The following is a 10,229-nucleotide window of genomic DNA, read 5'->3' on the forward strand; positions in this document are numbered from 1 at the left end:
CATAACTCACCAAAATATGTCCAAAATTTTATAAATTTAATAATTAAATTTTTTTTTTATAAAACATAAAAAATAAAAAAATAAAAAAAATAAAAATAAAAAAAAAAACTAAAAAAAGTTAAAAAAAAAAAAGTGTAAAATGTAATGTACAGTAGCTTATATAATATATATATAATACAATTATATATATATATTATATAAGGATTTCTTTGTATTGAACTCAATACAGCTTTTTTGTATTGAGTTCAATACAAAGGAACTCAATGCAAAATTTTGAATTTGCCGCCCCGCCTCCCTCCCGTGCCGACGCACGCAGCGACGTCACCGGGAAACCCCGGTGATCGTCTCTGCACTCGCCGGCTGAACGCAGAAGACACAAGACGTGTCCGGAGGAGCGGAGGGAGAAGGTGAGTATTTTTTTTTTTTTTTTGTCCAGCGATCGACGCTGGACAGTGACAGTGACAGGGATAGGGACAGGGAGAGGAGGGAGAGGAAGCCGGCTGGCTTAGAAAAGAAAGCCAGCTGGCTTTCTCCTCTAAGCCGGCTGGCTTTTTCTTTTAAGGAGAGGGACACCCGACGCTGGAGGACGACGCTGGAACACGGAACCGACGCTGGATTAGCACAGCGGGACCAGGTAAGTGGGGATTTTAGTGTAGGCGAAAAAATACGGGGTTAACCAAAAGAGCAAAAATATTTAGTGCGAGAAATTACGGGCTTAGCGGTTAGGGGGTTAAAAAACAAACAAACAGTTTGGGGAAGGGATACTGGGATCTAATTGCAGAGTCTGATAGATGTTAGCGATCAAACCGCTCTGAGACGGTCCAGCACAGATCTTAGCACAGATTCTCTCAAAGGAGGTAAGAGAGCAGAAAACATTAAATCTTTTGCCAGGGTTTGAGCATCAATGCTATTGTATAGAATGGTATTGTATTGGTCTCAAACTTCTGCTGAATCTCTTGAAATGACAGTAGTCTTCTGGCTCAATGATTAACAATGTGCCCATAATAAAAGAGTGAATTTTCATGGCATGGACGGGCCATAGAGCGTGAGATGCTGTCAGATTTCAGGTGTGTAGAGGAAAGATGTGAGCAGAGAGGCATTAGATGTAAGGAAAAAATTTAGGTTTACAGTTAGACCCGATACGCCAGATACTATTCGGGGTGCTCCAAAGCATAGAGTTGGGATGAAATGGTGCCATCCATAATTTCTCCAATTCTGTCCTTTGAATGATAGACCACAGGGCTGTTCAAGAAGTTAAAAGCCGAAAATGAGAGGCATAATAAAATTTCAAAAAGTCTGGGTCCCCAAGTTCCCCTGTAGTACATAGGTTATATAAAACATTTTTAGGAAGCCTAAGATTTCTGTACTCCCATATAAATTGCAGTACCAACACCTGAAGTCTCTTAAGCGCTTTGTGCGGAACAGCTACTGATAGGGTGGAGAAGAAGTTGTGACATTTTGGCAAAATCAACATATTGATAGGGGCAATCCTCCAAAAAAGGAGATTGGTAAGGATTTCCATTCCCAAAGGAACCCTGTGACTTGTCTGAAGAGCGGGACATAGTTAGCTCTATACAGGGTATGATATGTAGGAATTAAAGAAATCCACGGGTATTTAATTGAGTCATATTTCCAATTGTAAGGATACTGTAGAAGTGGCGTACCAAACTTTTCGGGAGATTAACCGGAAGCGCCTCTGTTTTGGTCAAGTTGTGTTTTTTTCCCCGAGAGGGCGCCATATTCATCTAGCACATTCATCTAACACCCATGATATCTGGGTGGGTACGTATCATAGCTGCAGGGGGCTCAATGCAATGGAGAAAGGGGGCAGCCTTGGAGTGGGAGAGTTTAACCTCTGCTATAGGGTATAGCGCGTATTGCATTTAGGAAAAGGCCTCTCAGCCCCGTCCATGTCAATGCTTCTAAAATAAAAGGCCAACTGAGTCTATCGAAGGCTTTTTCAGCATCTCAGGACCACCGCGCCAGTTTCCATTTCATTTAGGTCATTGATAATATCGATGGTGCGTCAAGTATTGTCCCCAGCTTGTCGAGCTGAAACTAATCCAACCTGACTTTTAGCTATTATGGAGGGAAAATAGGTTCATAAGCATGTTGAAAGCAATCTAGTAAAAATTTTAAGATCAGTATTAATAAGAACTATGGGACAGTAGCTGGTGGGAATTTGGGGATCTTTGCCTGATTTAGGCAAAACTGTGATATAGGAGTGTAGAAAGGAATTCGGGATAGGAAGTCTGTTAAGGGAATTGTTAAACATATTTGTCCAAATGTCTTATATTATGTGTACGAAAGACCATCTGGGCCAGGGGCCTTGTGATGGGGCAGACTTTTTATAGTGGCTAGTATCTCTTCCCCTGAAATCTCTTTGTTAAGGGCATCTAATTCTGAGTCCTTAAAGACCGGAAAAGAGCATCTGTGAAGATATTCATTTATGCGGGCATGTAGTTGAGGAGCATCACCCTGCTGGGAATCTACTGTACTGTACTGTAGTGTATAAATTGGAAAAAAATTCACCAAAAATTTAAGCTATATCATCAGCATTATAATGGAGCATTCATAAACATATAGGGGGGTAGAGTTAGCTGTCTGCTCGCATACTAGCCGGGCAAGTAGAGTGTCTGATTTGTTCCCCTTGTCATAAAATTTTTGTCTTAAGTACAATTGGGTTCTCTCAGTTTTGTCTAAATCCAGCTGTTTGGGCTGATAATGGAGGTCTGTAACTTGTTTAAAGAGAGGAACGAAGGGGAAGGAGTATAGAGATTGTTCCAATTTCCAATTTGTGCAGTTTATTTAGGAGAGACATACATTGATGGCTTTTTTAAGCATGGCAGATTCTGATTTTAAAATGACAGTTTAGTAGGAGTATGTTTTAATAGGGAGTCATTAGGACGCCAATGGCATTTCCTACTAAAGGTGGCTTCACAATCTGTAGTCAACAGAATAGGGGCATGATCGGAGCAGCTAATTGGGCCCATATTAGTAAAACAAAAGTCAATCCCGGAGTGTTTTTTATGAACTGCAGAGCAGAATGTGTACTCTTTATCTTTAGGGTGGGAGATACACCAGGCATCAAATAAATTAAATTAATGCATCATCCTGCGAAAGCCTGACGATATACGTAAGGTAGGTGTGGGGCTAAAAGCTGGATCAGCAGATAACTGAAACAAGGCAGGAGTATAACTCAGATTAAAATCATCCACTACCAGAAATATGTATGCGATAGCGCCACTGCGTGAGAACTGAATACAAAAAGGTGAGCTAAGAAGAGTTAGGGGCAAATATATTGCATATAAAAACCTCTTTTGTCCCCAACCTCCCCTGAAGAAAAATGTAGCGGCTTTCGGGGTAAATTATGGATTGGGTGAGGACGAAAAAGTGCCAACGTAGATAAGATTAGCCTCTCCCCCAGATTTATTCTGTATGAATTATTTTATTACATTTGTAATAATTCGACCTGCCTTTAAAGTCCCAATTTGATCTTGTTGGGCATGTTTATGTAATAATTACGGATGTGGCAGTGTGATTAAATATGTAAACGTGTTAGACGACTAATATTTTGTAGTTTTTCCCTTTAAAAAGAGGTTGTCCGGAAAAACCTGAGGCGATCACTGTTGTTACAGGGCCTTCCTATCTCACAGCAGTGCAGCCCAGACTTTCAAACTGTCCTGGCAGCTACGTCTATGGACTGGAAGATAGTGGGTATGTCTCAGTCTGAGAGTGAGCCAGGAAGTAGCAGCTTGAGGCAGCTCCATGTTTCTGGAGGACTAACTACAGACACTACACCTTTGACTTGTGAGTACCAGGCATCTGCTTAGGGTAGCTGCTGGTGGCAGCAGGACTATGTATTCTCTTACCTTTGGGACATTTTTGCTGAAATAAGCTATTTTTGTTCTGCTGGACTAAGGCTACATACATGTCAGATGATTCTCGTCCGATAATCACCTCAGGGCTGGTATCTGACAAGAATCAAGCGTGTGTATAACGTTCGTCCAACATTGTTCATAGATTTGTCCTGGCGGTTCCAAAAATGACGAACGATCATAATACAAGTGATTTTAATCCAAAGAACAGAATGGCACTCTCATTGGAAAGGATTGTGAAAAATGTGTACATAGACTAAGCTGTTTTGTATTTGTTTAAAGCTGAATGAAAGCTTTTTACTTTATGCCTGAGCCTAAATAAATTTACTTTTCAACCATCCTACAATGTCCTGGGATAAGCTCCCCAAACTTCACAGTAGAAACAGAGATATCCTATCCTTAGCAAACACTATAGTTCCACTGTACTTCCAGAGCTGTGTCATTGTAGGTTGCTCACTAAAAAGCCGTCATTTATACCCCTCTTCTTTCCTTGGCAATTCAGTGGCCATTACTAAACAACAAGGTGGTCTTTGATTGGCTAGGGAGAGAAGGCGCACCATCGTGGTAGAAGTACACCAATTGCCAGGGATGAATGAAGTCTGTTTCTCCATATGCACAGCAATAAGGACAGTGTGCATAAGGAAAACGTCACCTGTGGAAGTAATTTCTTATTTCAGTATTGTGATGTATTATGTATTATTTTTAAAGCCAAACACTAAAAATAAAAACGTTTTTTAATACAGATTTTACCTGGGTTTAGATCTGCTTCTAAACACTTTGGATCTGTAATGTAATATAAATATATAATGTTATATATACTTATGTGAAATGTTAATAGCTATTCTCTTTAATAGATCTATCAGCCTCCTACATACATACAGCTCTCAAAGGAAGGCTGGACGTCTACATTCTCTATGTACAGCGCCTTCTGGAGGCAAAAAATGCACCTCCGTAGTGATGCAGAGGAGGCCGCACTGTGTGTAACAATGAAAAGAGCAGTTCAGCCTCCTGCTCCAGCTGTTCTTTCATCTGACGTCACGCGGGCTGGGCCGTGCCACGAATGTCCCCTTGTAGAGTTGCTAGGTTACGCCATCTTCCACTGGTTTATCCTCAGCAGCCTCACACCCAAGGTCACCACACTAGGAAATGAGATTGATATGGGAAAGAGTTAAGCATTTAATCTTACAAAGCTCTATAGTGGGAATAAAACCTACACTGTCTATATTTTGTTTCATCCAACCGGGCATTAATACTTGGAAATAAACAAAACTGCTTTCTAATGTGAACTTACAGCCTATTATGTGGAGAAAATGTGACAGTGCGTTTACACATGGTCACCAAATTTCCTTCATTCTCCCAGAACACAAAAAACAAATGAAATTTGTTGAGTTCCCCTGACAACAACACCGCCCCTATATCCTAGTACCTCTTTTCATTTGTGTGCTTCAGGGGTAAACTAAATTAAAAGTGCACCTAAATCATGACTTTGAAAACTGGCGATCAGGCAGGTGTTTATTGCACAAAAAGACAGGTGACGTTGATCACTGGCCAGCTGTCAAATTTTGCTGCGCTAAGCATGTGCAGCTTACCTCAGCGGTGGATACCCAGCAACCCTTTCAGGTTCCATGACTAAGTGAAATCCTGTGAACCTGTTATAGCATAGTCAATTATGTACAATCAATAATCCTAATGCGGAGAAGAGGATGGCAGCACCCACAACGAAACGGGGACAGGTAGTTATCGATTGAGTTCAGTCCCCCTTCAAAGTGTATTTACACCCTATAAATATGCCTGTGCATGCCTAATAATATTTTAATACCTTTCATTTCATTCCATAGCATTAAAGCTGAACTCCAGCCTTACCATGTCCAGCACACTGTGACTTCTACACAACCAACATTAGAAGTTGCAGTAGGTATAATGAACCATCCTCCTTTTTGATGGACTATAAGGCTCATTCAGCCTCAGCCTCCCCAGCTGTAGACAAAACAGGAAGTGGGAGGGTGAGAGATATCCCCTTAGTTGGTATGGAAACAAATTTCTTGATTGGGGGATTTTACATCTATTTGTGTTAGTAGCAGCAACTCAAATTTTGGAATTACCACTATTTAATTTCCAGTTCATACCTTCCAATTTTGGAAACTGAAAAACAGGGAGACAGGAGACATGGATGTGGCTAAATTGGCCATGGCCGTGGTTTTAAGGAACATGATTTAAACGTGTCTAAGACTACATATTGTATACATTGTTTGCAGTTATTATACCCATAAAATATTCCATAATTAATTTCCTATAAGTAAGAATCTCACAAAAACCTGAATAATCAAAATAAAATTTTGTCTGAATCCACCCTAATTAGTTAATAGGAACCTTATTAGTTCAAACCTACACAGCAACAAGCAAATATTGGGAAAATAAACACGTTGTGGAGAATTATGTAATACATGACATAATGTATAGAGTGCATGGAGTTAGGTCTATGTTACATACTACACAGCATATAGCCCTAGAGTGAGTGGTCCCTGTAAAGAACAAAATGCCCTGGAATCAGAGAAAGGAAGCATGCCTAATTTAGTTGGAGAACAAATGCCCAAAGTGGGTGGTCAATGGAAGCAAAAAAATACCCATTAATCAGTAGCCTGTGGTAGGAAAAACATTTCTAATGTCTTGGGAGGAAAAATGTTCTGACATTGAATGAAAACTTGTCAACCCTAAATAAATGAGTAGGATAACATGATATTGCTATGTTTAAGCTCATTTTTTTTCTAGTTCTGCCTTCTCTTCTCACACATACCACAGAGTCAGACATCCAGAGCAGCATTTTCAGGATCCCACTTTGAGAATTCAACAGTTGGTTGACTTCTGCAGGCAGTTCCCTGTGCTGTTTTTCAAAAAGATCAGCCTTTGGGAGAGCTCCAGCAGATGAAACAATCTATTCCTGACTGCAGGAACACAGATCAGTTACTATCATGGCATCAATTGTGTATATTTCATGCAGAAACTGATTACTATTGACAAACCCATATGAAGTTGTTTTGGCACCATTACTGTTCTAGATTTGCTAGTGACAGAAACTATATAAGACATGCGACTGACATTTGATCTATGTAGTAGCCACAGCATTCGTAGACATAGCCAACAGTTGGCCAATGTGCAGAACTGATGTAGGGCCCCCCTGGCATACATACCCCGCCCACCATCAAAACCCACCTACTGACTGACACAGAAGCAAAACCGCAAGTAGGAAATCTGGATCGGTAGGTTGATTTGACAGAACATGTAATTCACCCCACCCATCTAAGCAACCGACTTGCGGGTGTGCTCAAGTGCCATAGAGCAGCAGAAAAGTTACCCCATAGTTTGAAATTCTTTAAAACTAAAGGGTTAATAGCTGTGATGGTACCCTGTGTACCCTGAAAACTTTAAGTTGTTACAACAGTTGAGATATAAAGGTTTGAACATAGTGAGTTGCAGAATATGAAAAGCAGCCCTTACAGACACAGCAATCACACCGCACTGCCGATGACATCAATCTACCTGCCTATTCCAGGAGCTTGATTTCATGAGCCAGCTAAATTTATTAGAACACTGGACCGAGCTGTGGGGGCCCTGTTGGCTGAGGAGGTTCTGGGGTCCTTGTGCAGCTGTACATGTTGCACCTCGGTATGGTCACCCCTGGGTAGTGTCGAATTCTAGCATCCAGAAGGAAGTGGGAGAAAACAATAGTGCCCGGAGGCAGGGGTGAGAATAACAATAGTACCTTGAAGGAGGTGGGATCAACAATAATGTGTAGTGGGGGGGAGGGGGATTTGGGTGAGCAGTGGTGTCCAGAGGAAGATAAAAGTAAATATTGCTATACATGGAAAACACCTTGCACTAAAATCTCTGTCCTACACTACTGTTTTAAAAAATAATTCTATACATAGAAATCAAAACTAAAATTAGCTACTTCATTAAATAAATGTCCCTTTGTGATTATATTTATATTTAAAAACAAATACTTACCAGTTCAAAAAGTCTAGTGTGAACTACTTTTCTTCTGCCATCTTGAACCCAGGATTTTCAGGGTCCAGACGTTTTGTGTTTTCATGTGTATGTTTTCATGAGTTTAATGGAAGCGTTTTCCCGCGTTTATCCAGCGTTTTAATTTTTTAAATGTTGCAAGCAACGTTTAAGATAACGCTCAAAAATGTGCCTGAAGGAAACGTCCTGGTGTAGATTAGCCCATGGGAATCCAGTCCGTGTAGACTAAAGCTGCATACACACGTCCAATAATTATCGTTAGAAACGACTGATGAACAACCGATTGGCCAAAAAAAGGGACCAAGGACACCGACGAACGAGGATTGTCGTTGGAAATGAATGACCGCCACGGTGGATCTGATTGGCCGACGATCTTTCACTATCTATCGCGTGTACGGTCGTTCAGTGATTGTGCATGTTTCTGCGGTACACTTTCTCCTATACATGTCCCTCCCTGCATCGTTCAAACGATTGTATCTAGCGTGTGGACACTGTTGGTGGATTACGGTATATATGAACAATCATATTGTTACAGCATGTACAGAATTGTGCACAATATGATTGTTCAAGTATAATCGTGCATAATCGTTGATCGGTCGTAATCGTTCATTTTCTAACAATAATTATTGGAAGTGTGTACCTAGCTTTAGCCTAAAATTGATTTGACAGGTGCACTTTAATATTCATGTGAAGCACAGGGGTATGGAATAGTGTTATGTATCTTTTTATATTGTATCTTTTTATGTTTCCTTTTATAATGTATCTTTTTACATCTGTTTGGAGGCTGTAGAAGCTCTACACAGTGCTGAAACAAACCCGAATTTTTCACCCATTGACTTTAATGGGATTCGAATTCGACCACCCAAATTTTTTTGCTATATTCGGCCGAATAGCTGTCGAATCGAATAGTGAGCTATTCGACCAACACTAGTGGTAAGAACTAAACCTAGAGAAATTCTAAGCTCCTGCTCTCCTGCCATATGCTAACGAGAAAATGTGCCTGGATTTAACCCCCCCTAGCATTTTAATTCTGTCAGTTTTTTGATGCAAAAAGTGATCCTATTTTTTTTGCATAGAAATTTTTGTTGATACTGTGGGCCTGTAATTCTTAGGATTAACTCCTAGTATAATAAATATATTTATTTATGAAAAATTTGGGTTGTTTTTCTGGACTGTGTAAAGCTTCTACAGCCTATAAATACATTTAAAAAGACATAGTAAGTAAGTAAGTAAAAAAAAAAAATAAGGAAGCCTTTTTTCTGTTGCTGGAAAGGCCATTTTATGGGGCGGTCAAGGGAACATGCCGGATTTTATATGATCTCCGAGTAGTGGCAGAGAGGGGCACGAGGGGGTTCCTCTGGTCCAAAAATTAGCCACTAGGTTTCACCGCTCCGTTACAAGCCATACACAGGGTTCAGAGTACAGGCAGAGGTCTCTGAGGGGGGTCTTCCAGTCAAAAAATTAGCCAGCTAGACAGCTCTGTTATAAGTTACAAGTGACAGGTGGGAGCAGCAGCAGGAGGAGGAGGCGGTGGGTACTGAGACGGAGCGGGGACCACATTGATAACTTGCATCCAGAGCTGGGTGTAGTGCATCATCAATGCCACCTAGATGGCTGTAATGCCATATTTATGAATGGGGTACATTTCACCTGCCCACTGCCCAGTACCCAGCTCTAGATGCCAGACTAGACTCAAGCTCAACAGGGTCTTCTTTCCCCACTGATTCCGCCAAGGCCGTTCCCTTTCATGTGGTTTTGCTACATAGTAGGTAGGGACAGATTGGAATCTTGTTCATCCATTCATGTCTCCAATAGCTACAGCTTGGACACTGTCCATATGGGTGATGGCCTCAACCTCTAATGCCCACCTTGCTCTGTCTCGGGGCCCACCGCCTCCTGCTCATGCTGGTACTGCTGCCACCTGCCCAGTACCCAGCTCTAGATGCCAGTTACCAATGCTGTCCACGCTCCGTCTCAAAGCCCACCACCCCCTCTTCCTGCTGTTCCTGCTGCATGCCCCAGGCTTAACCAATATGAGCCATCAGAATGCAGGTATACTTTCGATGAGCCAGCTGATTGAAGTGGGTGGCATCTTTTGTTGCAGAGTATGATTGGTGGGTGCAGTGGAGTAATCCTAGAACAGCCATTGTGGGTTAACAGAAACTGTCTTTATTAACCTCCTTGCAGTTAAGCCCGACCTTCGCTCGGGCAAAAAAAAACTGCAAGGATGGTTAAGCCCGAGATTTTGTACATCCTTACTTACCTGGTCCCCCTGTGCTCATCCAGCGTCGTCCTCCATCGATCATCGTCCGCCGATCTCTCCAGCGT

The sequence above is a fragment of the Pyxicephalus adspersus genome, chromosome 2 (assembly GCF_032062135.1).
Source record: "Pyxicephalus adspersus chromosome 2, UCB_Pads_2.0, whole genome shotgun sequence".
Classification (NCBI taxonomy): Eukaryota; Metazoa; Chordata; class Amphibia; order Anura; family Pyxicephalidae; genus Pyxicephalus; species Pyxicephalus adspersus.